The sequence below is a fragment of the Haemaphysalis longicornis genome, unplaced genomic scaffold (assembly GCF_048455015.1).
Source record: "Haemaphysalis longicornis isolate Haplotype H1 unplaced genomic scaffold, Haemaphysalis longicornis Haplotype H1 scaffold_1, whole genome shotgun sequence".
In the NCBI taxonomy this organism is placed as follows: domain Eukaryota; kingdom Metazoa; phylum Arthropoda; class Arachnida; order Ixodida; family Ixodidae; genus Haemaphysalis; species Haemaphysalis longicornis.
In genome coordinates, this window is record NW_027526203.1 from 404801190 (window position 1) to 404828880 (window position 27691).

Sequence of the window (27691 nt, forward strand, 5' to 3'; positions counted from 1 at the left end):
AATATATCTACTTAGGCCAAGTTGTGACCCCGGATCCCAACCATGAGGCAGAGATAATTAGAAGAATAAGAATGGGGTGGGGTGCATTCGGAAGGCATTCTCAGGTTATGATAGGCAGCCTTCCATTGTCCGTGAAGAAGAAAGTGTATGACAGCTGCCTCTTACCGGTACTCACCTACGGGGCAGAAACTTGGAGGCTCACGAAAAGGGTTCAACTTAAATTGAGGACGACTCAGCGTGCAATAGAACGGAAGATGATAGGTGTAACATTCAGGGACAAGAAGAGAGCGGAGTGGGTCAGGGAACAAACGCGTGTTAAGGGCATATTAGTAGAAATTAAGAAAAAGAAATGGGTGTGGGCAGGGCATGTAATGCGAAGGCAAGATAACCGTTGGTGGATCCCTAGAGAAGGCAAGCATGGCAGGGGGCGGTAGAAAGTTACATGGGCAGATGAGATCACGAATTTTGCGGGGATAAATTGGTCGCAGTTAGCAGAGGACCGGGATAATCGGAGATCTATGGGAGAGGCCTTTGCCCTGCAGTGGACGTAGATAGGCTGCTGCTGCTGCTGCTGATGATGATGATGATGATGATGACGACGATGATGATGATTTTGAAGTTCTTACAATCTAGCACGCAGCGTACATAATATCTGTCGTATATCACCCACCTCGGAACCCTTTTTTGAATTTTTAGACCATTCTTCTGAGTATGCATCTAGATATAGATATGACCTTATCTTGGGTGGCTACTTCAATGTTAACCTAATCGGGCCCTCTGCTATCAGAACCGAGTTCTTAAATTTATTGGAGGCGAATAATTTGAGCAATGTAATTCACTGCCCAACATGCATCACAGCTACACATTCGTCTCTGCTTGATCTGTTTTTAATCAATATTGAACTTAACCAATATTGATAATGTATCGGCTGGAACAATAAACTGTGCTATTAGCGACCATTTGCCTATATAATTTGCAGAAAACAAAGCTTCAGTAAACAGTAAGCAAAAACACACCCTGCCTCATCGAAATATTTCGCAGGCCACGCTGACGCGTTTCCGGAACTTAGTAGGGACTGCAGTGTCGGAAGATGTTTATCGCGCATGGGACGCTGAAAGTGCCTACAAGATATTTTTCGTTAAATTTCAATCCACTTACATCAAGTATTTCCCGAAAAACTGTTTAAACAAGGTCGCAAAGCACAGTCGCCTAGGGTCAGCAAAGAATGCGTAAAAATGATACAAGAAAAAAAATGCTCTTTTCGCAAAATTCATGAAAAGCAGAGATATAGACGACCTTCAACGATTCAGAAAATATAGAAACAAACTAAACAAAACAATGCGCCACTCTAAAAAACGCTGCCTAAATGATATTTTTCCCCGGCCAAATTGTCCAGTCCTGAGAAAAACCTGGAAACAGATAAATAGTTTGCTGGGTTGTTTAGTGGCACACGGCATACAGATAATTCAGAATGGGGATGTGCTATCAGACTTCATAGTTGCCAACATGTTGAACGAACACTTTATTCACTTGACACAACGAAAGAATAGCAAAACACCGAACGCCTATCTTCCTATCTTCCGGTATGCAAAGTTTCTACTTCCCTCGTGCCACTGAAGCAGAAGTTTTTGTAGGCTACCAAACGCTCCAAAACACGAACAGCAAAGATGTCGATGAAATTCAACTACGACCGGTTAAAATTGTGCTGGATACAATTCCGCCCATTATAACGTATAGTGGCAACCTTTGATTAACTTCCGGAATTTTTCCAGAACAGTTTCAGATAGTGATACTCAGCACAGTACTTAAAGGAGCCATGAAGACAAAATACAAGTTAAGTTTATTAGAAAGACTGCTTAGTCCCGATAACAATGATACCAATATCATCGCAATCTCCGAACAAATAACGGAGATATTAAAGAAAGCGTGTGAAGCAGTCGCGACCCCCTAGCCAATTTCCCGCAACTTTTATATGACGTCACGAAACCTTGTTTGTGCGATTGGAGGCCGCCTAATTGACCTATCGTGACGACACATGACTGGCCGTCTGTAATGGGGCCTCTAGTTCCATTTGACCGCATCACTTGAATGCCAACGTCCAGCTAACGCACTGAGAATTCAGTTTTATCGTTGGCCCGTATGACGTCATTCTTGCTCATAACACGTCACTGTGGCGCAAAATTTAAAATTTTTTAAATACTTCTTGCTTTTTTTCGTTAAAAAACATCTTTTGTGGCTCTAATGTAACTGAGTGAGATACTGAATCCTAGTTCTTTCAAATTAAATCAAGTTGTTATTTCTCTTCATGGCTCCTTTAAAAGCGGTGACAAAAACGACTTTACAAACTATAGACCTATATCCGTGCTGCCAACTTTCTCTAAACGTATCGAAAAAATAATTTCTTCGGGAATTACAGCCTTTTCTGATAGGTTTCTCCTTTTTTCGGACGCACAGTATGGATTTCGACGAGTAAAATCTGCCACACAAGGACTACTACTACAAAAATAAATCATATTGGACGGTTTTGAGTCGAAGCTGTTAACTCTGGGAATTTTCGTGGATTTTTCGAAAGCGTTCGACAAACTTAAACATGCTACGTTAATAACTAAACTTGAGCGATATGATATCCGAGGGACAGCTTTAAATCTAATCAGAAGTTACTTGCAGTTACGCAGTTAGTCCGTCGTCATTAACGAAACCCATTCCAAATTTCTTTTTATCTGTGCAGGGGTTCCACAAGGCAGCATTTTAGGGCCGTTACTATTTAATCTCTACGTCAAAGGTAATATCAAAATCAATACAGATGCAAAACTTGTAATAGATGCAGAATAACCAGCCTTTTCCTCGCTGCCAATACCAGTGAAGAATTAATTTGTGTAGCAAATAGTACACTGGAAAAACTGCATGAAGGGAGTATGACTAACTCCCAAGCTATCAACATACTAAAAACTAAATCAGTTGTTTTCAGAACTAGAAATACATTAATGCATGGCCCTCTTAATTTATTCCTTGGTGGCTCTAAAATACCCTGTGTTCAGAATGTCAAAATCCTGGGTGTTACAGTTAATGAACATTTATATTGGGACGCGCATATTGATAAAGTAAAAATTAATCTTTCGAGAGCATGTGGGGCTATAGGCAAGGTCTGGTACCTTCTTCCACTAAATGTTAAATTGCTTATTTACAGCTCATTATTTTACAGGCAACTCACCTATGCTCTATTTGGTCCGGGCCCTATTTGGTCTATTTGGACTACTACACAAAGCCATTTAAATAAACTTAGAACATTACAAAACAAGGTATTGCGTGATGAAACAAACCGCTCTCGTGATCCCCCCCCCCCCCCCCCCGCCTACAGATCTATACCGCGATATAAAAATGATTCCAATTAAGTGTCTATATTCACACATACTTGTACGACACTATATAAAGGAAATGAAGACTGGAAGTAGGTTCTTGCAGGATGCTACTTGCAGGTAGGATCTTGCAGGATGCAGGACACACACACACACACACACACACACACACACACACACACACACACACACACACACACACACACACACACACACACACACACACACACACACACACACACACACACACACACACACACACACACACACACACACACACACACACACACACACACACACACACACACACACACACACACACACACACACACACGCACGCACGCACGCACGCACGCACGCACACACGCACACACACACACACACACACGCGCGCGCACGCACGCACGCACGCACGCACAATAACTCGAACGCTCCGTTGAATCCCACATTGGCATAATCCCCTCTCCAAGACTAACTACGGAAAGCAACTAGTGTAATATCAGCTGCCTTACACCCTAAACCAACTAGTATACCTATGTATGTACAGCCGGAAAACTTAACGCTTAAATTGTGGAAGCTATATAATGTTGATTTCGTGCCCTTCTGCTAAATGTGCATACGTGTTTGCATTTACGCTCGTTTTTGTATTGTACCATGATACTATAGTTTTGAAATTCTCTAGAATATAAACAAGGCGTATATTTATTTTTTATGAACTATGCATTCTAGAAATTGCTATGTTCCTTTTTTTCACCTGGTTTTTTCACACTCTGTTGGTCGACTGACGCTCGACTTGTTTCTGCTCATTCATTTTCTTTTCTTCTCAATGTATGATATGACATTTGCTTTGTAATTATAAATTGGCCGTCGACGTGTGTACACGGGGTAGGGTCCTCGTCAAGCCAGTGCATGTTCTGGCTTTTGACTACACTTCTTGCAACATGAGATGTAAATGAAGAAATAAATATATTTGAATTTGAATTTGAAATTTATGGCAGATCAATCTCAGGCGCAAAGCGGAAAATCAGCGCGAAATCCAGCGTGGTCACTCTGCATGAAGGGTGTACGTGTGCCCTAAATACTTGGCACAGACATGTATACGGAACCAACGTTTTATGAAGCTCAAAGCAACATGTACGCACCGTTTGCGGACACCTGTCCCTTTTGTACGATCCCTGCGTCCGAAGCCGACACGAGCAACCATCTATGAACCTGCCCTGCCCTTCGAACCTCTCGCCTGCAACACCTCCGGGGCACAGGGCTCCATCCTGGGAGACCCCCTGATCTACAGCGGTGTATAAAAGACTACCGGTCTCTGCTGACGTTTCTGCGTGAAACCAATGTGATGTTCTATATATAACTGTTATGCCGTAAGGCAAACTCTCGCAAAAAAAAAATGTAGATGGCATTGGGAAGCTGTTGGAGGGCCGCGGACGTTCGTTGCAGAACATTTAGGCTCATTTTCGCGCTATCACCATCTGGTGAGAAAAACTGAATTAGCCCCGTTCTCGAAATTTAAGTTGGCAGTGCGGCAACAAAGATCCGGCGAAGAATGTACGAGGGCCGTCATAAGTAATTGGAAAAAAGGATTCGGGAATATCACAAAATATTTATCTTGCTGGCTTCATGACAGCCGTTACCAGTTTACAGGAAACTTTTTCTATTAGGGAGGATTCCTTTAAACGCACACCAATGGAGCCAGGCAGCTTTCGGAAGAAGAAATTCCTGTAAGTTTACGAGACCGTGTTCCAATTACGTTTGACGGCACCTGCACATACTTCACAAAGCAAAGGGGATGTAGCGCTCCCACTTAGCTATAAATAGGGTTCAGCGTTTTAGGTTTTTATTTTGAACGCATATTTTCGTTTGTTATCCGTGAATATATATACTGCAATACATTTTTTTTCGGTTTTTCGCGGAAAGCATGGAATCTGGCTTTAGCATTGCTATAACATAAAATTAAATAAAACGATAGGCATATATAAAAGGACATGTTCGTTCAGAAAACCGGAACATCAATGAAAGAATGAGCACGCACACAAGTGCAAGCGAGTGAGATAGACTCCACACAGCAACCCCACGCTGCACTTCCAATCAAGTCACGGTAATTTTTTTTTTTTTTTTTGGCGATAGTATGCCCTTTGGCATAAAGTCTTAGAGGTACAGGTTGGCACCCGTTTCCCGGAGGAAATCCAGAAGACAGCGCTGGTGGGGCCCCCACAGCCATCGTTGCAGATCAGGAGGTCTCCCAGGATGCAGGCCTGTGCCGCGAAGGTGTCTGGATCTCGCTGCACTCAGGGAAGGGCACGTCCATAGCAGGTGGTTGGTGTCGGCGTCTTCGGCAGGAACCGTACAGAAGGGGCAGGTGTTGGTAAACGGGGCATGGTATCGTGGTGGCCACGCCCGGGTTACCGCAGGAGATAGGGCCACCCCAACTCGAAGTCTACGCAGCAGGACCTCCTCCCAGCGAGCGAGCCCACTGGGAAGGTCTGTTCCACACGGTGGGATGAGAGCGCGTGTGGCGCGACGCAGATCTTCCTTTAGTTGGAGAAATTGTTCATGTGGGTCCGTTGTCAGCAAGGGCAGCGGTCGTGGAACCGAGGAGAGGTGACAGGAAGTATCCGCCGCAGTCACGATAATTCAATCCAATTATAATTCACGCAGACGTGGTTCCCCGTTTTTTTTTTTTTTTCAGTAATAGGCTCGAGCTTCTTTCCGTTTGTCGCCCTAAGTCTAGAGGAGGACCATAGACTTGGGGCGACAATGTGTGGAAACGAAGGGCCGCGAAGGCCAATCAAACAAATTTGATCGCCAGAAGTTAACTGGAACCACGTTTTATGCGAAAGCATGGTGGAAGCATAAAGCGGCGCCGGCACCCACCAAGAAAAATCCCCAATGGCTGCGAACGCGGGTATGTGCCGACAGGCCGTCGTCGCCATTGGCTGCGATCGCGGGATGCACCGGCCGGACTTGAGGCCTAACGTTACGCTCACCCATCGGCCGCTTCTGCTCCTCTCTGCCTCGCTATCGACTGGTTTCACATGTGCGTAAGTACACCTATGCCTTCGGATCCTCAGACATAAGCACTTATTCCCGTTCTACATGGTGCGAATTTCGCCTGCAAATTCACAGCTGCGGCGCCGCTCATGCGGCAAAACGATCTATTTTTCCTAGTTTCACTGCTGCGTCACATTACCAAATGCCAAGCGGCGTTCACAGGAGACGTTGAACTGTTCCAAACATTTGTCAATTTGCCACAGCACCGAGAATAGATCGCTTTCCCGCACGACTGGCGCCGCAGCTGCGAATTCGCGGACGGAATTCGCGCCATGTAGAACGGGCTTTAAGGGTCCTGAGCAATTTTTTGAGCACAGCGTGTGCGGGCACAAAGTGCAGTCTTTGTCAAAATTTTCTAGGCCAAGCCCCAAACGTGCAGGCCTCAAAAAATTCAATGTATACAGGCTTACGTCCCCAGAGAGGCTAAAACGTTTTATGCTGGAAAGCAAGGGAAAACGTCTTTCGTTCTTACTGCCATAAGATATTTTGTCACATTTAAAGGAAAAGCTTTTTCTTTGAATTAGTTGTGGTCGAGAAGGGTTAGGATTGACCTACAAAATTTTGACAAAGGGCGAACGTGCTGCATGCCGTGTATCCCGCAGCACGCATCTTCTCTCTCCCCCCCACCCCCCTCCGCCCCTTGCTCCGCATGATCCCGGTGTTTGTAGAAACCGAACTGCGTCGGTTAAACCGGTAAAAATAAGCTCAGTACACTTTAATCGGTTCTATTCGGTGCAAACCGAAAACGCGAAACCTTTACAATATATTAGCGGCCAGGACCTGCAATAGAAGAAAATGCTGAATTAGGAGGACGCAACAACAGGGCAACAACAAGGATAACAACAATAATATTAATGACAAAGAGTATACTATAAGAAGCAGAAACTACTAGTTGAACTTTCGATTTACCAGACACTAGCATAGATGTAAAAAAAAAAAAAAAACCAAAGAAGTATCAGAACATACGAAAACAAAGCGGACAACTTTGATTCGTTCGTCAAAATGACGAGGGGCATGCTGTTATATCTTACCCCTTGTTCAGCTCGACCCTTTCCTGTCTCTATTTGTGCTTCCAGAACGTTGGCCTTTCGATTTAGACGAGCGTAAGTTGTTCGTACGGTTCATTTGCAAAGTAAAATTATACCAACCATACGCTATTGACCCGCAGCGACACAAAAAAATGTGTTTCAGATGACATCTAAAGGCCATGCAGAATTTTACAATAGGGACTTATACTGCTGAAGCTCATATATCATGAGCTCAATCACCTCGTTGTTACGCGGACGAAATCTCAGTTTTCTCAGTGCTTATTATAATACAGTGTCTATGCGAATACCTTCGAGATTGTTCACCCATTTATTCGTCTTCATCACACCAGACCGTGACATGGCAGCAGTGGCAGCCGGTAGAACTTGTTATGAGGGTCGTTGAATTTGCTTCGTACGGAATCGTCAGTTTTAACCTCCTTTGCGCGTTAAACGTGCCCCTTTTACTTCCACGTGGTACTGCCGCACTTTTGTGTTGTAGCACTTGAAAATACATTTCCATGCAGCAAGTTCTTAAATTTTCTTCTCATTCGGCGCATTTTCCGCTCTTTCGCATTCCAATCGGACATGTGGCTGCATTTAACACTTGCATTAAAAAGCAATGTGATTCACCAACACCACCGATTCCACATCAGCGCTCAATTTTTCGATGCGAATAGTATATAAACATGGCGAATCCTGGAAGATTTGGTGGGCTCTATTGTTTAGCGTCGCTTTTTGATACCGATTTCAGCCCCGGAACACGTACCATTCCAAAAAAGGAAAAAAGAAAAAGAAAGCAAGGCTGCCCTAACAGGGTCCGTGAACACCTGGAAATAGGCAAACCGCCTAGCAATTGTATATGTATACATATCCAGGCAGTTATCTCTACGCTTAACACCGGTGGTCCGGTTCGCACGTACCAATTTTGTTTAGCGCAAAGAAAACCTTGGTGGCGCTCGAGTCACATCAGTACATAACGGCGTCCGGTGCTAACCGGAGCAGTTGCACTAAAGAGCACTGTTGACCAAGGGCACACCAGTGCTCCTTTAATTGAAAGCGAACATTGGGATGGTTTTTACGAAAAAAAAAAAAAAACACCGCATCTATGTTAAAAAAAGCGTCGAAAAGAGTAAATAAATACACAATGCCCACATATCCGTTCCACAATTCAACGCTAATGCGAAAGCATTAGCGTTGAATTGTGGAACGGATATGTGGGCATTGTGTGCGGCTCCACGTATCACAGCTACTGTTCATGTAGGCGGTTCCGAGAGAGAAAAGTCTTTAATGAGACCGAAGAGGTCAGCCCTGCATAATGCTGGGCTTGCTACTTAAGATGGTTGGTGAGCATGTGATGAGGGTTAAATGCTAACAGGCCGTTCAGAGTGGTAAACAAATGTCACTTGGAAGGCGTGTGTCGCGTTCGTTCAGATTACGTGGCAATGACGTGGTGCCTACAGTGGCAGGCGTACAATGGTGCGCATGAGTCCTCTTATCATCATCATTATCACCAACCGCTTCCTTCTCTTCCTCTTTCGGTTACTATGACAGAGAGGCTTTATTTGATTTGGTTGTAGGGTTTAACGCGCCGGCGCAACGCAGGCAATGAGGCGCGCCGTAGTGGAGGGCTCCGGATTAATTTTGACTACCTGGGGATCTTCAAGGTGCGCCGAAATCTCGTACACACGGGCGTTTTCGCTTTTCGCCTCCCTCAGAAAAGCGGCCGCCGCGGCCGGGAATCGAACCCGCGTCCTCGTGCTCAGCAGCCCAACGCCTTAGCCACTAAGCCACCGCGGCGGGTGACAGAGAGGCTTGGACAATCACCTTTCATGTACGCTATTAGCGGAGCGGGGTTTGCCACTCATCTAATTGCTGCTTGCGTAATTACCGTGCTCAAAATTATCCTTGATGACTGAGCGTGCTCAGTATACTACAGGAGATAAGTATACCTGTCTGTCACACCTGTTTCCACGTCCTCCAATGCCCCAACCCGTTCGCTAGGTTCACCTTTAGTCAGCTGGAATCATCGAGCGGTTGTTCCTGATCATGAGACTGTTGTTTCCATAATCAAAGAAAGAGGTGCAGCGTCGCCGTACTAAAATTGCGCCACGTGGTTGATAGATAATACGTCGCTTGGAGCGCCCATTAATGCCCAAAGTTCGGTGCGCCAGGGCTGCCCCCTACGCAATTTGAGGCTAGTAGAAATTAACACGCAATAGTCATATCAAACAGACTTACTTTTCCAAACAAGACAAACGACAACTACGGCGAACACCTTTACGTGATCGAGTAAATATTTGATTCGTCTCTCCTGAGCAGCCCTCGGAAGGATCTCTTGAAATTTTTTTCATCCCACGTATGTACAGAAAACGTGCATACCGGCGCCTCCGTTTGCCGCTAAGTAGATGTAATATAAGAGGCACGTTAAGTGTATTTGGAAATATTTGACGACCGAAAGCCACACTTGTGACTTGAACTCTCAACAGGGACCGCGGCATGTGGCGTGGGATTACCGAGGTGGCCTGTCGCAGAGTGCCTTTTACCGTTTCACGACAGCGAGCGTTTCTCAGTAGCGAAGATGGATGTAATCCCTGCACTTGTTGTCTTGTCCAGCCCAGTTAAACGCGAATAAAAGCAGCGGTTGAATAATCTGGCTGCTCGAGCAGCGCATATTCAGCGATGACGACCGACTCGGGCCAAATTCGAACGGCCGCTCCCCGAGTGAGTCGCTCTGTTTTCTCTCGGCGCGGCGCGCGTCGCCCAAGTGGCACTTCATTTCGGCCTGCGCGGAAGGGCTTCTGCTCTTGTACATTCCACGCGTCACGTCTTATAAGCGCAGGCGGCCAAGAGAGAAAACAGAGTCCGGCGCTCAAATTAGCAATTAACTTTCGTGCCCGCTACACAAACACTTTAAAAAGTGCGCGCGAGAGCGCCAATGAGCATGTTTGCAGAACCCACTCGCACCCAGCGTCTACTCCAGTGCGCACTCTGCCCGCCGAAATCGTAAATAAGGCCTCAAATTTGCATTTTCACCAAAATTAAAACCGGCTCGTGCCGTTTTTCACGGGGCCTTCGGCGCGTCTCGCAGCGCCTAGTTCGCTCCATCCCCGCGCTGCCGTGCGTGGCGCTGCATAACGCCGACGGCCGCGCGCGCCTGCACTGTGTCTCCTGGCCGAAGCTATTTGGGCGCGCTGTAAACGGCGCGGGAGAAGCGGACCACCGGAGGGGGGAGCAAGAGGAAAAAGCTCGTAATTTACAGACTTTTGTTTCGGCGCTCCTCTCGGCGAGCGGCAGCGCTTTATTATTAGCACTCGCCGTTATGATTGTTGATCGTCCTATCTCTTTCATCCACCCTGCGCACACAGAGACGAGCAGCAGCAAGAAGTGCCACCGCCGGCAACGACAGCCGGCGAACGTGCTCTTGTCTTGCATCAAAGTCATTTGCATTTTGGAACATAATTTAGGATTTCCTTGCTTGTTCTGGCCCCGGGCTCCTCGCTGTTGCAGCGGGCCTCCATAAAGTGTCACTCGCTCGGCGTGCTGGACGGAGTGTGGCGAGACCGCTCGCCAGTCGCGGCCACGTTCGCGGGCTGCGCGCTCGTAAAGTAAGCCGCGCGCGCCCACCAGGTCCCGCGCGCGCTGCAATGAATGGCGCCAATTTGGTTAGTGCGCCCGAATCATTTGGCTGCCTCGCGCAGCCCATTCTTTTTTTTTCTGCGCGGCAAGTGAGCGCCATCCTGCACATCGCACGACTCGTTGCGTTTGCTCTGCCGGTCGATGCTTCCGTTGCCAACGATGCCAGGAGCCGCTGTGGCGTCCACGCTTCGGCGGGGAAACACCTCCTCGTTGTTCTTAGCAGAACGCGAAAATATGGCTCTGCTTTGCGTGAAGTGCGCCTCTTGTTTTTGCCGGGCAGCACTCGCTGGTTGGCTGGCCGAGTTCCTGACGCTGTCACGTGGCAGCGCTTCCTGCCGCTGGCGCAAAACGCCTCTGAAGTTTCTCCCTGATTTGGGAGCGAAATTCGCTGCTTGATAAACACATGGAAATGACGTGTTCCCTCAATTTACACGAGTAGCGCAACCATGCTGTATTTGTATAACTCGCTAATACGCCTTGGTAGGCATGGGACATACCATTCGCCATGTAACCTAAGATTGAACGGCTGATCAGACTTCGTGGTGAGCGAATAAATCTCGTTGGCTGATACTGGAAAAGTGACCGGTCGCCGTACTTTTCACTCAATTATAAAGGCGCACATTCCCTCCCTTCCGAAGCCGCATGAACTACTTTCAGCTTTCTGTGGTCATATCGCTTACAAGACTTGACACTTTCCCCCTCATTTTCGTCTTCTGTCGATGCGTCTTTTTAACTTGGCTGTACTTAACTCATGATCTCTTGAGTTAACGTATATTTTTCTCTGTTTGGCAAAAGCTTATTTGGTTGTGTCTTTCCTTTTAATCGGTTGTGGAGTGATGTTCGTCAGTCGGCGGCACTTGCAGCCTTATTGCCGGGTATTTTCGATTTTCTTTCTTTTTATATAATGCATTGCCAAGTTTGTTAAATGCTTTGTGCGGTTTCCTTCAGAGATATTGAACAACAGGCGCTCAGTGGAAGGGAGAATCAGTGGCTGATGTTGTATCTCTTTATTTATCAATTAATGTAACACATTCTTGCGTCAACGTGTGTACCTTCTACCTTCATTTTTTTATAGAATCCATGGAATAACTTGTACTCTGATATTTTAAGAAACAGGTCTTCATTAACTCGCTAAACTTCATTCAGGCCCCCAAGGATGTTGTTTTCCCCTGAAAAAGAACGATAACGAATATTGACACGGTTTCAAATTTCCCCCTACCCAACGTCAATAGTGACGTCATTATGTAAATAGCCCTAAAAAAGAGTAATCAGCACCTTAACTCCATCGGCGCGATGGAATGGAACCAGAGGCGCCACTACAATTTGCACAGTCATGTTTAATGGCGGTCGCTTTTGGCAGTGACCGCCAAACCCACAAACTCCTCCTTGTGACGTCATGAGGGGAATGCGACAAATTGGTTGGTTAGTGTGAGCCACCAATGCTTCAGCTCAATAATTTGATGTTTACGTTAAAATTGACACGATTGATATTTTAACCACGAAGTTTTTTCGAACGAACCAAAAATGTCTTCGTGGCCTTTTAAGTCTTGTTGTTAGCTAGCTGGCAAACACAGCGTGTGATCGAAGCTCGCGTAGTCCGGCTGCTTACACTCAGAAGTTAGGCAGCAATGCACGGTGCACAGGCTTCTGCTGGGACCCAAGAGGACTGAAATGTGCCAGGCGTGTCTTTAGTACTTTGTCTAGAGCGCCTCTTGAACCTTTCACAAAATGACATCGGCTGTTTGATAACATGCTTATTTAATCATATTTCTTACCCTGCCCACAGATCAAATTGCAAAGGCGCTTCACCCATCTCCTGGGCACGTGCTGTGAGCTGCCCTGCACGCACTTTCATCTCCGGCGCAGAAAAGGAGCCGGGGCATAGCAGCATTAAAGGTGTCTCATCCTGAGAGCAAGCAGTTGACGACAGAATAGTTCGCGCCTTCGAGGGAGCCAGCACGAAGGAAAGAGCGCGCCCGCCAAGGCGGGACGGGCGGCGACGCACGGCCGCTCCTCGGCGCGCGAGGTGCGCATAGCTCCCGGGCGAAGCCGTCAGCGCCGTGACATGTTTTATACACAGAACTAAGGGGGAGCCCGGTGTAGTGGATCGCGCCGACCAGTCTGCGCGCAATATCCTGCCAACGACTTCGCACCAGTCAATCTGCGCTGGCAGCGGCGGCGACGGGAGCCAAAAGGGTACGTCAGGCTTAATCTCGCGGCCAGATCATATTCTCCGGACGACGCTCTGCCCCCTTGGCTGCTGGCGAGGAGTGGAGAGAAAGAGCAGGAGGAGGGCCTCCAAGAGTTGGACGGAAGGCGACGGCAAGAAAAAGGCAGAAAAGGCACTGCCGTGACAGACTCGCTCCGAGTGCATGTAAGCATATAAAAAGATTGATTCCGAATCTCGGGAGAAAAGGAGGTTTTATGAATAGCCCCGGATTAAGAGACGGGAAAATTTATGCCACCGGAACGTCAGCTTAAATATTTTACCGGCGCTCTTCTTGCCCTTGTCGCTTCTAGCTCACCCCTTTACGGGCGGAAAAAAAAAAAAAAAAAGAGAACACGAAACCGTAGGCTGGCGGGAATCCTGGGCTGAGATAAATAAGAACGCTTTGGGAGCGGCAGGCCCATTTCCACCGCGGAATCGCAAGTCAGAAACCCCAGGGTGACGAATTTGAAAGACGTGGCGCTCGATATTTCATGGGCACCAAGAAGCCGCGGCTGACGGCGGCCGAGTTGAAGTCGCGCTTCTGAGCTTGTTTTCATTTGGGCGAAATTTCCCGAGAGCAAGTGATTCATGCGTGGATTTAAATTGAGGCCAACGTCGCTTCCTGACGTGCTCGCCGCCACGAAAGAAAATTATACCTGGCACTCGTGTTTTCTTCACTTGCTGGCAGACCATAAAGAAGAAGAACAAGAAGGAAAGGAAGAAGGAGAAGAAAAAGGCAGTGTCTTTCTTTCATCGCTATTTTCCCGAATAAAAAAAAAACTTCCTTCTGAAGACTCCGTAAGTGTGCAAGTAGCGAAACAAAAGAATGGTAGGCAGTTTTAAATTGACGCGCTAGCGAAAGTGACGGCTATATACTGGCGTTATTACCGACTTGCTTACTGCAAGCATGAAGAATTATTGCTACAACACTGTCTCCAACCTCTACCCCCCCCCCCCCTCTTTTCTTACCTTTTCCGTGTGACAAGATGTGTAGTGCTCTTCTTCATTTTCGCATCAACTGCGGGAAAATGTACACATTTTATAAAAAATACAATGTCCACTTTATACCTGTCCTTTGACAGCTAGAAGGCATTATTATGGAATACTCGTGGCTGAGCGTCGCGAAAAAGAAGACAGAGGACGTTGTTAATGCAAAAGCATTAAAATGGCCCACCGAGCGAAAAAAACCGGCGTCGGCGCCGGCGTTGTCGGGCTACAGCGTTTGGTGTCTGTAGCGGCTCCCAAACTCCATTGGCAGCGACACGTTCCATAGCGCGCGTGTGAGAAAAAAAAAGAAAAGAAAAAGAGCGCACCCATTGGCTGCGAACGTGGGTATGCGCCAGCCCGACCTCCGGATTGGCTGCGACGTGTGACGTTGTTGCGAAAGCAACGCAAAGAAGGAGCGCGGCGTTCAGTTGGACATTCAACAGAGTGGCCATGCGCCGGTTTGACCTCAGGCCTAACGTTACGGTATGAGGCCCAGCGTCGTCCACCGGCACCCGCAGGTTGACGTACAACGAGCTTGGCATTAGCGAGTTTAAACACCACTTTAGCGCGCCCATAGCGTTAGCGGGCACGCTAACCGTAGCATAACGAGGCGCTATCCGTTTGCGATTGCGGCCCGCAAAACGTTAACGCTACAGCTAAAACGCCATACTAAAACTCCTGATTGTCTCGAACGCCGTTAGGGTTAGCGTTATAGGCTCCGTGCGCTGGAATGGTGGTGACACAAGCGCCTGAACAACTAGCGCCATCTACGGCCACTGGAGGCATTTATCGGATGTTGTGGTCGTCGCTTGCGCCCTTCCCCATACTGCCCGTGCTACGCTCCGATGTCTGATTGCTCAAACCAGCGCGCTCGTTTTAACGGTTTTAGAGAGGCGTGAGATAATAGCTCGTTTTCTTTTTTGTCTAAAAAAACCTCAAAACGCGGTCGCCAGCTACACGCCGCAAACGATGTTTACTGCGTCCGGAATGTTTCGAAATGTTTCGAATCACACCCTTGGCTGTGTAGTCCGGTGCTGCGTGATGAGGAGCTAGCGAACGCAACGGACCCGTCCGGTGTTTCCAGCAATGGCGTTGGGCACATAACAGGCGTGACCCTGGGCTGCGACTTTTAGTTAAAGGTGGGTACAGTGAATGGTTATGAGTTCTGTTGTAAACACGCGGCTCATGCATCTCTGCACTTTATTATGAGTTCAGTGAGTCTAAGCGAGGTAGGCGGGGGAAGCTGCACGCGCAAGGCCGGGTGCCACGTCTCGCGTAAACATGCTGATGTTGCTATGTTCGTCAACTCATAACGGTGAGCACCAGGCAGTTATCGCCAAATTTTAGCGCCGGTATCAACGCCAGTGTTCTAGCTCTGTAAGAATCGGCGTAATTTTAGTTGGCCGCGATATCTGCGTCAAAGCAGCGGCCGAGGACGCACGGGCAGAAGCTCCGCGCGTACACCTAGGAAAGGGTAAGCAGAGATGAGCACCATAATACAGAAGAGGAATAAACGATACAGACTGCTAAAGCATAAGCAACACGTAATGCTAAAATGCCGGGAAGGCATAAGCTCAGCGCCCCCCCCCCCCCCAAAAAAAAGAAAACGACCGACACCGTCACTGCTTCAAGATGATTGACGCGCATATTAATGGCCCATTCGTTTAGCTGCGGTGGTTGCCAGTGGGATCACTGCAGTTTCGTGTCAACCGTTGCGCTGCGTCCTATTGCGTAGCACTCAGGTAAGATTGCTGGGGTGTATGCTGGCGCGCTGAATTGTTCCAGATGAAGTTCGCGTTGCCTATGCAAGTTTCTCCTGGCGCCGGGCTGTCGCAGGTCTCCCCGAAGTTGACAGCGGGTGTGCACAGAAACAAGATCCCACGGTATAAACCACATTCACACAAAACAGCAAAACGAACGCTTATGGCCAGAAGTCGATCGGCGTTGTTTACATTGCTCGTCGCACTGTGCGGGTTCATCGCTATCGCCTTTCCGCTTCATTTCAAGGGAACCGAGATAAACTATTTTTTCGTCAGCCTCCTCGCGACCTTTTTAAAATGTTGCGGGAGCCGTAGACCCAGCAATACATACAGAAATACGCTCTACTAGCTCGACTTTCTCACAACGACTGCGGAATCTCCGCCCGGTACAGCCGCTCCTTCGGGCTGACCAACATCCGATTTCTGACGGCGCCGCTGCTCGGCGGCGCTGCGGTCGCGCTCGAAACACCAGCGCACGGAGCCTATGATATTAAGCCTACATGCTGTCCTAATAAAGGCTCTTAGTTAATGACAAATGCTCTTATAATCATGGTAACGGAGAGAAGGGAACGACGCCGCGGATAAATGATGATTATGATGATGATGAATACAGGACACCTGATTTTAGTACGCACCACGCCGAGCTTCACACAACCGCTGTTGTCTCACCCAAGGGCGCAGCAGTTGCCAGTGAGACAGGGGGCTCTGCGAGGTGCACGGCGGCGTCCACAATACCGGTATATCCGTTCGGTAATAAAGAATTAAACCCACGGAGCAAGATAAACAGGAGCGCCGACTTCGCTCTCTCCTGCGGGCTCTTAATGTCCATCACTCGCGGAGCGCAATGTAGATGGCGCAGCGAATGGTCCGGCGGCGAAGCGGCCGGCGTTCCCCGTGCGCCGGCGGGCGCGTTGGCGGAACGCATTCCGTCGGCTTTTGTCGTCTGCTTCGGTGACGGTAGTTTTGGGCACGGAGTGCTTTGGGCCTGCGTTGGCGCCGCTTCGCGTTCATTGCGCTCCTCCTTCGCACGGCTTGATTAACTTGTTCGACAGCACCTTCTGGGTAACCCGAACCCGAAGGAATTGAGTGGTCGTACGGCACGGCAAAGATGCGCTAAGGATTGGTTTGCATGGCGGGAAAACAAAATGTAGAGCGCACATATAGACATATGGCTGCTATACAAACACTAGCTTTTGAGCAGTGCTTGCCGAAAATGTCACTCTGTTTTGTAAATTTGTGAACACAGATTCGGCTGTGTTTTAACAGGTTTTACAAAAGGCGAAAGGAGCAACTGGTTCTGATCACTAGCGATTATAAAAGTTGCCTCAGCTTTCTCGCAGTTCTCCAACGTACGTCCAAAACAGAGTGTGCCTAGAACACGGACCGGCACTCACACGCTCATCAGAAAAGAACAGAAACGCGATAACATCACCCGCGACTGCCCGCGACGTAGCAATCTGCTCAAGATCGAGGCCCTGACAGTGCGGTCTTTTCACAAGCCTTCATTTTGCGATATTTGAATTCGTCCGGACCCTATATCTCTGTGGTGATGACTCGCCAAAAGAAAAGGTTGGACGAGCCGATTGTTTTGCTGGTCAGCCGCTTAAAGAAAAAAAAAAAAAAACGCCGGGAACCCTCGTAGGCCCAAAATTGCAGCCATACAAATCGCAGCATTTTATTTGGAGTCCACGGCGTTATCGACGAGATAACACGACCGTATAGCGACAGTGAACATCGGGCGGTAAGTTGCGGTATGAGTTACAATGAAGGTTGCGTTTGATATTCTTGGGTGCCTTGTCATGATGACAGTGATTTTGTACGCTTATTACAACAGGGCAGCCGTCCAATTCAGTCATTGGCACAGAAATGTGTGTCTCATTGCCGTTTGCCAATGGAGACTCCGGGCGACCCTTGTAAGCATTGTTCGTGCGCAGAAGCGGCATAAATAATTAAGCAGGCGGCCGGAGAGCGGGCCAACAACAGAGGGTAATTTTTGCGCTGCATCGGTTTGTCGTAAGCAGAATCACGCTAGACTGCATGTTGTGGCGTTTCATATTACTCTTGCTCATTCTTTGGTGATTTTAAAGTCGTCGTCGTTCAGTTGCGTCTTACATCTGCTGGGTTAGTACAAGATTTTTAGCGGGTCTTCATAATGTCAGAATAAACGCCCCCCCGATAGGGAATAAGCGATCGCCATGTATGCGGTGGCGTGCGATTATCTGCGCCGTCTATTCCGGCTGCGCACGGGTGTTTAAATTCCGCGCGTGCAGGCATTCCTCCTGCATAGTAGGACAGGCATACGACAGACGTCGTTGTGAAAGAAACGACGCCTCTGGGGAGAGCGAAGAAGGGAAGAGCCATGTACAGAGGCACAGCGACGAGAGGGCAAACGAAGGAGGAAGAGAGCAAAGGGAAAGCTGGGCGGCCGGCGGCGCGTGGACATTATCGGCCCGAGCAAAAAAAATTTTCTTGGCCACAGTCGGCGCTCCTCTTTATATCTTGCTCCGTGATTAAACCTTCCGCATTCACGATTCATAACAAGGGCGCAGGTGTCCTCGGAGGTTTACTTTATAAATTTGCTTGCTTTCTTACCTTTTCGATTCCTCACTATGCCATGTTTTCAGCACTTAGACTTGATATATTAGTCCTATTATCGTACTTTGCTGAGTATAATTGCTTCGCCGGGTAAATATTTGGTATGCTTTGTTTTTTACTTCAGTAGAACATTTAGATTCAGTGATACACGGTCAAAATCATGGAAACGGCTGGTTTTTGAAATCCTGATCATTCCGTAACCAAAATCTAAACTTGTCTCACTTAGCCTCTTCCGATTTTCTCATATTTCCAGATTGCAGATTGTAATACCCCAATGTTTGCAGGGAATAAGTAGCAGACAGAGGCGTAGCGAGGGGGGGGGGGGGGGGGGGGGTCTTTGGGGCTACGCCCCTGGTATGAGAGTGTTTTGTGTGTGCTGATTGTAAGTTATAAATAATAAGCGCGCTACAATATTTCTTGCGGGAAACTATTTCCTAAGCTCTAGTGGAACTACATTAAAATCCTGAAACCCGCATGCCGGCATCCATGCACGCACACACGCACGCGCACACGCACACACACACGCACGCGCACACGCACACACACACGCACACGCGCACACACACGCACGCACGCACACACGCACGCACGCACATGTACAACAATTACCCGCCGCGGTGGCTCAGTGGCTAAGGCGTTGCGCTGCTGAGCACGAGGTCGCGGGTTCTATTCCCGGCCGCGGCGGCCGCTTTTCTGATGGAGGTGAAATGCAAAAACGCCCGTGTGTACGAGATTTCGGCGCACGATAAAGATCCCCAGGTGGTCAAAATTAATCCGGAGCCCTCCACTACGGCGCGCCTCATCGCCTGCGTTGCGTCGGCGCGTTAAACCCCACAATCAATCAATCAAATCAACATGTACAACAATTTCGAGGCGTTTGGATACAGTTAAAGGAGTTCAAGCCTAAAATAGTCCTAAATAGGGCTGGTTCACACATACACCCACGTATACACAGGCCTATATTAACGGGCCCCGGGCATTTCATGAAATGCTCTCGATCAGAGGCTTCGAGTGATTTGCGTAGAGAAACGTCTTCCTACTAGTTCTTGGAGACTCTGTGAACAGGGACTGCACCCATGAACAAGGATGAAGTCCATGGATGTATGCGAATACCCCTTGTCGCTATCCTGCGCATACATTCCGGCTTTGCGTGGGCGTGATCCGCTCCTACTTTGGAGTTATAGAAATGGCTCTGGCAGGTCTGGTATTCCGGCAAAATTACCCCACGGAAGGGCCCTTTCGAGCTCTTTAATTATATAAAAAGCTAAGGAACAAACGCACCCTTCGATAGCGTTAAAAGTGTTCCCCCTGGATTGAAGAAGCACTAAGCCCAAGTCGAGTACCAAGAAAAACAACCGTCTAGCAAATGTATAAGAATGTGGACGCTCTACATGAGATTTACTGTGGGATTCCTAAGTATCATAATTACATACTGAAGGATTTAAGCCCGATGCTTCACTCCACACTGGAAGTGGCAGAGGAGGCATAATTGCCGTCATTCAAAAACCACGCAGCGTATGGCGTATGTTGAAAAGAAACAAAGTTGCATGCATCGAACACACCAGCGATAGTAAAAAAATGAAAAAAAGGAAGTACTTATTGAATGTTTGGTTAGTTGCATGTGCAAATAAAGCAACGAGACACAAAATAAAACACGATACAAAAAGAAACGCTACTGCAGCGGCAGCGAGTGCTAAGAGTTATTGTTAGGTACATGACCTTGCTTCCGAATGAACATGTGGCGTTCAAGAAAGAACTATTGACGCCACAGAGACTCAGAAACACCTTGCCGCCAGAAGGGGCATCAGAAGGTTTCCTTACTGGGGCAGTGCAGGGAAGAAATATCACTAGTCAATTCTTTTCCTCGTGCTTGGAAAAACGCGGCTTGTGGCTGGTAGACTATAACGTTATTGTCAAAATGCACTATTGTAAGAAAGCGTTGCCAAAAGCGCCTCAACGCGCTCGTTCAATTGTTTGAGAGCCCTTACACTATGTACTTTATGCTTGTGCTGCTTTTATTCGTCGTTAAAAGGAGATTACAAAATGACTGCATTATGTGAGTACGCTGATTTCTGACAACAATCGGCGCCATCGAAATCACCTATGGTTCTTTTGCGACATGGCAATAAGCGCCGGTTGTGGCGTATAAAAAGTACAAAAATATTAAGATATTAAGCAAAATATGCTTAAGTCACCATAACCTTTGTTTCGCTTTATCTTGTAGAACTAGCCCGTCGCAGTCGTTTTATACAGCTACATCCTCGAGTCTAGCGCCGAGAATTTTTTTCTCCACAACCTAGGATAACCAGCCACAAGCAAAGCGATAAATTTCTGATCCGAAAGGGAGTAAGCCACGGAGATACCATCTTGCCAAAACAATTCAGAGCATGTCTGGAGGGGGTATTTTGAAAGCTTGACCGGGAAAATATAGGATTAAGGATAAACGGGGAATACCTGAGCCATTTGAGATTTGCGGACGACATAGCTAGCCTTGCTGAGTGAGACTGCAGAACAGATGCAAACAATGCTTGAGGAACTACAACCAGAAAGCCAGGCCATTGGGCTAAAAACAAATATGAATAAATCTGAATTAATAAGGAATAAACATGCCAAAAACGCCCTCTTAAACTTAGGAAACGAAACGCTAGAAGTAAAACAACCGAACTACCTTGGACAGATGGTTAGTGCTGACCCCAACCACTATAGAGAAATCCGGCGCAGAATAGGTACGGGCTGCAGGGAGCACTCGGCAAGCAGTCCCAAATGATTAAAAGTAATCTACCTCTGTCACTCAAAAGAAAAATCTACAACCAGTGCATTCTGGCGGGGATGACATGCGGAGCTGAAACTTGGCACCTTACTAAACAACTAGAAAGCAAACTTAGGTTGGCTCAACGGGCCATGAAATGATAATGTTAGGAGTAACACTCAGGGGCAGGACACGAGCTACCTGAATCAGACAACAAACTAGAGTAGACGATATCATAGTTCAAATAAAGAAAAAGAAATATATTTGGGCTGGCCATGTAGTGAGACGAACCGACAACCGCTTGACAATTAGGGTAACAGAATGGGTACCAAGAGTTGGGTCTAGAAGAAGAGGGAGGCCATTAACCCGATGGAGGGATGAAATAAAGAAATTTGGGGGTAAACTGTGGACTCGCGCAGTGCAGGACAGGAGCGGTTGAAGGCCAGTGGGAGAGGCCTTCGTCCTTCGGTGGACCAGGGTAGGCTAACAACAATGATGATGATGACAACTTCGTCAATGCGCCAGCAAGCAAACTGCCAGGGCTTTTGCTTTTTCTGCAATGCTATCACGCTGGCCAGAAATGTTTTGCCGTGCCATATGCAAAATACGTTTATAGTGGCATGTGTTGGTCGGAATTTGCTGTCCCGTAGCGTTCAGTATGGCACATTCGTTTAGAGACGTAAACGCGCCGCAGGAGTCTCGACTACAAAGTGCCTCGTTCGTATTCGCGCGAGGTTGCTGTTTCCCCATTGCTTGCAGACACGGAGGCTGTATTCCTGTTAGACTACAGGAACGCCTATGCTAACCGCTTTGGGGGCGCCCCATTTTTCTCTTATGATGCGAGAGTGCATGATCATCCCTTCTTGCCGAGTAATGTCGCGCGTTGTTGCGGCAGCCGGCACGTTTCGGCTGTCCAATAGGCGGTGTGGACGTAGGCGATGATGCGGCAGCTTCCTCAATTTCTGTTGCTGCATTTCTAGCGTGCGCTGTCTAGTGAATCGCATGACCCGCCGCGGTGGCTCAGTCGCTAAGGCGTTGCGCTGCTGAGCACGAGGACGCGGGTTCAATTCCCGGCCGTGGCGGCCGCCATTTCTAATGGAGGCGAAAAGCAAAAACGCCCGTGTGTATGTACGATATTCCAGGCCAATTGGAAACTTGACGAGATGTTCCTGGCCTACTCTGTGGCTGCGTAAACCTGGGGACGCCGTGTTTTTTGCCTACTGAGCTAATGGGCCAAGTAACGCGTATTGATACTCACGCGTTAAAAAGAAGCTTACACGACGAAGCCCTCAACGTGTCCCATATCAGGTGTGCGCAACTTCTGATTTGAATTTCACAGTCCTCCAAACATCTAGCCTCGATCTCGAAGGAAAAAAAGCTAAGAAAATAATCGCTGGGAAGAATACCAGGGACAGATAGGACAGGCTTAGCTGATGCGCTTGTACTGTTCGGGACAAACGTCGGTGCACTGTATTAAAAGCAGGGCGCACAAGAACAAAAAGAACAGGCCGGCCCGCACAGGCTGCGGAAAACAGAAATGATTTGAACTAAGTCCGTATGAGTACCGAGGGACGGTCGGGGAACCGGTGGTGAATGTAAAGAGAATGGTTAGTCGATACCCTCTCACCAGGAAAAAATAACCGAGGGTTTAGTATTTTTGAAAGCGAAACCAATCTTCTTACTATTTTTGATTTCATTAGGAACGGGTTGATTATTGATGCTGAGTTCAGAATCCGGTATAGAGTTGGCGCGCTGTTTAGGTGTTCATTCCCACAGTGTAAGTATAGGGCGGATTTTTTTTTTTTGGCTCATTCCAACCGGGTATTATTATGCTACTTGTGTGGTACTTTGGAGGGTGTCTTGTTGGTCACCTATGGAGTCCAGAGTGTGAGATCATCGGCGTATAGGGCGTGTCGCAGGTTGGGGATGGTCGTCAACAGAGGAGATAGGTCTTTCATACCGATGTTGAACAGGAGTGGAGATATCACTGAGCTTTGTGGGGTTCCTTAGGTGCAGTTTGGAAAGTGTCGGAACGGAGGTGCCCGATTCCCATTGTTGCAGTGCTACTGATTAAGAATGAGGCAATGCAATCGTAGAGACGTTGGCCGCAGTTAGTGAAGGCGAGACCTTGAAGGATTGCTTGATGAGTGATGTTGTCAAATGCTCCTTTGATGTCTAGAGCCAGGATCGAGAATTTGTGGTGATTTGTAAGTTTGTCAATGCTATCTTCTTTCAGTTGAAGTGAGAGATGTGAGCGCGCAATTCATACATCGTATCCAGGAAGTAACCGTTGTCCTCAATGTGGCGTGAAAGTCGGCAGTGGGCCACGTGTTCTATAGGAGTTTTCCAACACAGGAGGTTAAGGAGATGGGTAGTAGATTTTTTCTGTATTCAGAGGTTTTCGCGGTTTAGGTATGAGGGTTATATCCGCGTATTTCCATTGAGGTGGTAGGGAGCCAGACGTCGTTTTCAAGGGCTATAGGGTCGAGGTTGCGAAGTAGTTTGTTCAGAATTTTGTCTTTTCCTGGGGTGGTGTTTCTCGTGAGGTTGTTCACAGAGGCTTCCATTTCGGCTATTGAGAAAGGTTCAACTAACTCTGGATTGGGGCTACCGGTGTATGGGGGGATAACTTGCGTTTGGTTTGCGGACGTTGCTTTGAGGGATTTCTCTACTTCTTGTATGAGGTCTAGCAGCGTGTGCAGATTTGTGGTGGCATTGAGAGGCGTCTGCATAGCGAGTGAAGCGGAGGTGCTCATACTGTCCTTGGATTGCTCGTGCCCTTGCGGGTCGTCGTGCCTTGTTATAGGTCGGATGCGTGTTTCGTGGGATTGGCGCCACTCCGATGTATTATCGAATGGGCCCCGGAATGCGTGTCTTCTCGTCTTGCTGTTGTGGGGTCGAATACCCTGGCCGGCGGAGTGTCGCTCTTCCCGTGGTGGTGAGTTGCAGGCGTGTGAATTGAGAAATTCGATGAGCTTCTTGTACTTCTCCCACGTATCGTGGACGCCCAGTTGTAGCAACTTTTTTGTTGCTGTTCTGGGGGGCAATACTCGTGCGGTTTTGCAGGCTTGCCGTATCGCGGTGTTCAGTGTGGCTTGTTCGGAGGGTTTTAGGGCTAAGTATGGAGCACTTTATGCAATCCGGCTGATAAGGATGGCTTGGATTATGTGCAGAGTATCTGCTTCTTGGAGGCCCAATTTTCGGTGAGAGACTCGTTGGATAAGGTGCATTAATTGTGAGGAGTACATTGTAGTGGTAGGATTGTTTGGGCACCCGACCCGTCTTTCGGATTGGTGAGCCCCAGAATTAGGAGAGTGGCGCCGATCCCACGTAACATGCATCCGACCTATAACAAGCAAGGCACGACGAGCGACAAGGGCACGAACAATTCACGTACAGCATGATCACCTCCCCTTCACTTGCTATACAGACCCCTCTCCATACCACTACAAATCTGCCCATGTTGCCAGTGTGACCGACGCCAACGGAAAAGAATTAACCGTGGTCACGACCATTACAAAATCAATAGAAACTGCTGAAGAAGTTGCTATAGCCCTAGCTGCTACCACTTGCGAAGACTACACAGTTATGCTGACAGACGTCCAAGCTGCATGCCGCAATTTTCTGATCGGCCGAATACCCTTACCAGCATTGGCTACACTAAAACAAATTAAACGACTTCCAGAACTACAGATTGTCTGGTCACCTGGCCATGAATCCCTCAAAGGAAATGAGTCGGCACACGCCGCTTCCCGCGCCCTTACACACCGGACTATTTTCCCGAGAGGGAGATAACCTACAAGCTGAAGACATCCGCAAGCCCATGCCTTGCGAAAATACGCCGACATACTCGCCCACTACCGGCAGGGGTGCCGACAATATCCGGCAACCCACCAACACGTATCCAAAGCTGAAGCTACAATATTCCGACGACTACAAACGAACTCTTACCCCCACAATACCCTACTCCATGCAATGTACCCCACCCTCTACCCAGCATATTGCAAATACTGCCCCCACCCTTACTCTTACTCCTCATCTCCAGCCTACATACGAGAGTGGGTGGCACGGCTGACCAGCTCCAACCTCTCCTCTCAGCGTAGCCTGGTGGAGATGGCCCAGGTGGCCAGCGCAGGCCAGGGTAACACGGACTAGAGGAAACCCCGGACCGGGCGGTTGCCCTAACATCAGCACCTAAGGCTCGATTAAATTAAGTTTATTCCTCCTCCTCCTAGAAACCTTCCCTGTTTGGAGGGAAGCGATACATTTTTTTTAAAGGTTTTTGCAAGATGCTACATGAAATGTATTATTTATGTCGAAATAATTTGATAGGTTCCACACAAACTCAGGTTACATGAAAGATTACCCGTTTACTCTTCGTGTTGGTCGGATACTGGTTTAAATAATTTTGAGCGCCTCCTTTCAGTTTTCTAAATGATGGTAAAGTTTTTAATGATTTCTGTCATGGCCACCTCGAACCGTTCCTGAGAGAGTTATAAGTGAGCAATCATCTTTTTTTTTTCTTCCCCCTTGCCCTTGGTTCAATACGGGTAAAGAATAGGCGTTATTGTGAACCACTGAGGCTTAAAAGTCGCACATTGGTTTTAATTTTCCTGCGAAATGAGCGCCGGCAGCGTGCAGGGCGCTTAATAAAGTGCGAGCGGGACAGTGGCGCCTTCAGAGAATACTAGTATTTGGTTCCCGGGCACTTGCCTATGTAATGGGTGTCTCATATTTCAGGTGCAAGGCGCTGTTGTGTTTTTTCATCTCTGTCGCGCATTCCCGGTAGCCTACAGACTCCCTCGGAAGTATATTTTCAAAACTAGGCTTTTGCGCGAAGTGGTTCACTGCCGCCTTTTCAGGCTGCCTTTTCCCCTTCTTCTCTCACTCCAGACAGCTTCGCATGCTGTCACCCCTTCCTTCTCCCAGAGGCTCGCCTTTCTTAAAGCTGCAGGTGGCTCATCTTCGCCTAAAGGTTGCCGCCATTTTTCTTATCGCAGAATGAAATGTGTGCCCAATTCCCGCGAAAAATTGTTCCACACGTGAGAATGAAACGACGTTATCAGATGAAGGCCAAGTGAGACACAGAACGACGACACGTACGGCTGCCCAGACATGTCGTATTGGGTCTCTCGTTGTCTTCGTCTGTTAGTGGTGATTTTTTTTTCTGCCTTTGATCATGAAGCAGCTTGATCAGCAATAAGTAGTGGGAAACCTCGCGCACCTATATGTCACTGAGCCTTTCTTTTCATTGTTTCGCTTTAGTTCCCATGCTTTGCGCAGGGAAAGTCAGGTTCGTCCGCTACGCAAAGGGGGTGCACTGGAAGGCAAGCCAAATCGGGGCGCGAAAGGGGAAGCAACGCGATGGCCGCCGTGCACCCGAGAAGGAAAGAGGACGGGGCAAAAGGACGGGGTGATGGATCAACAGGCTCGTTCCTGACAGGGCCCGCCTTCATCTTTCCAGGGACAGCCGAGGGCCAGTCGTCTCGAAAATATGGGCCTCGCAGAGCACGCCCGTGTATTAATCTTGATTTCTCCGTCGCATTTAATTAGAGCCCGAGGCGCAGCGCAGCGCTCCCTTTTCCACAGCCCCGGACCCCTGCGGGCGCCGCCGGCGTGGACAGTGGCAGTGGGCGCGGTGACGCCTTTTTTCGGCCACTTGCCTTCCTGCCGCACCGAAGAGAAACAAGGCCCGTGCACGGTGGACACCTTGCCACGGAGCAGCCTGCCGAAGGCAGCCCCGCCAAGAAGTTCCATTCAACCAAGCCGCGTCGATACACTGCAGTGGGCATCGCATGGACCCTTTGTTGATCCGGACTGCATGGACTTCCGGCACTTTCGAGCACATGTTCACTGCCAGCAATGCCCTTCCGCACGCCCCCTAGTTTCATACAGCGAACTCAGTTATGCTGAACTGAAAGGGAACAGCATCATTTATTCGCAGAATTGGGAACACAGCGTAAGAGAATCACCATAATGCATTGATGATAACTTAAACTGGCATAGATATGTAAATACCAACTGGCACATCATCACCCTACGGGTGTGTGAGTTTCAGAGTAGATGTTGACGTACGGCTGGGCGGGTAAGATGATTCTTGGAACTCAATATTTCATGCGGCACGTCCTATGGTTTTCTTTTTTTTTTTTAAGCGAGAAACCCGGATTCGAGGCCCGGGGCTCCTGAAATGGCAAGAGCATTTGGTTTTTCAGATACGAAATTAGGGAGCGTACGCCGTGATACAGGTGACTAACAAACAGTGACAGGCACAGGGCAACAGACCGACGCCAAGCAAAAGTACCCCCTTTAATAAA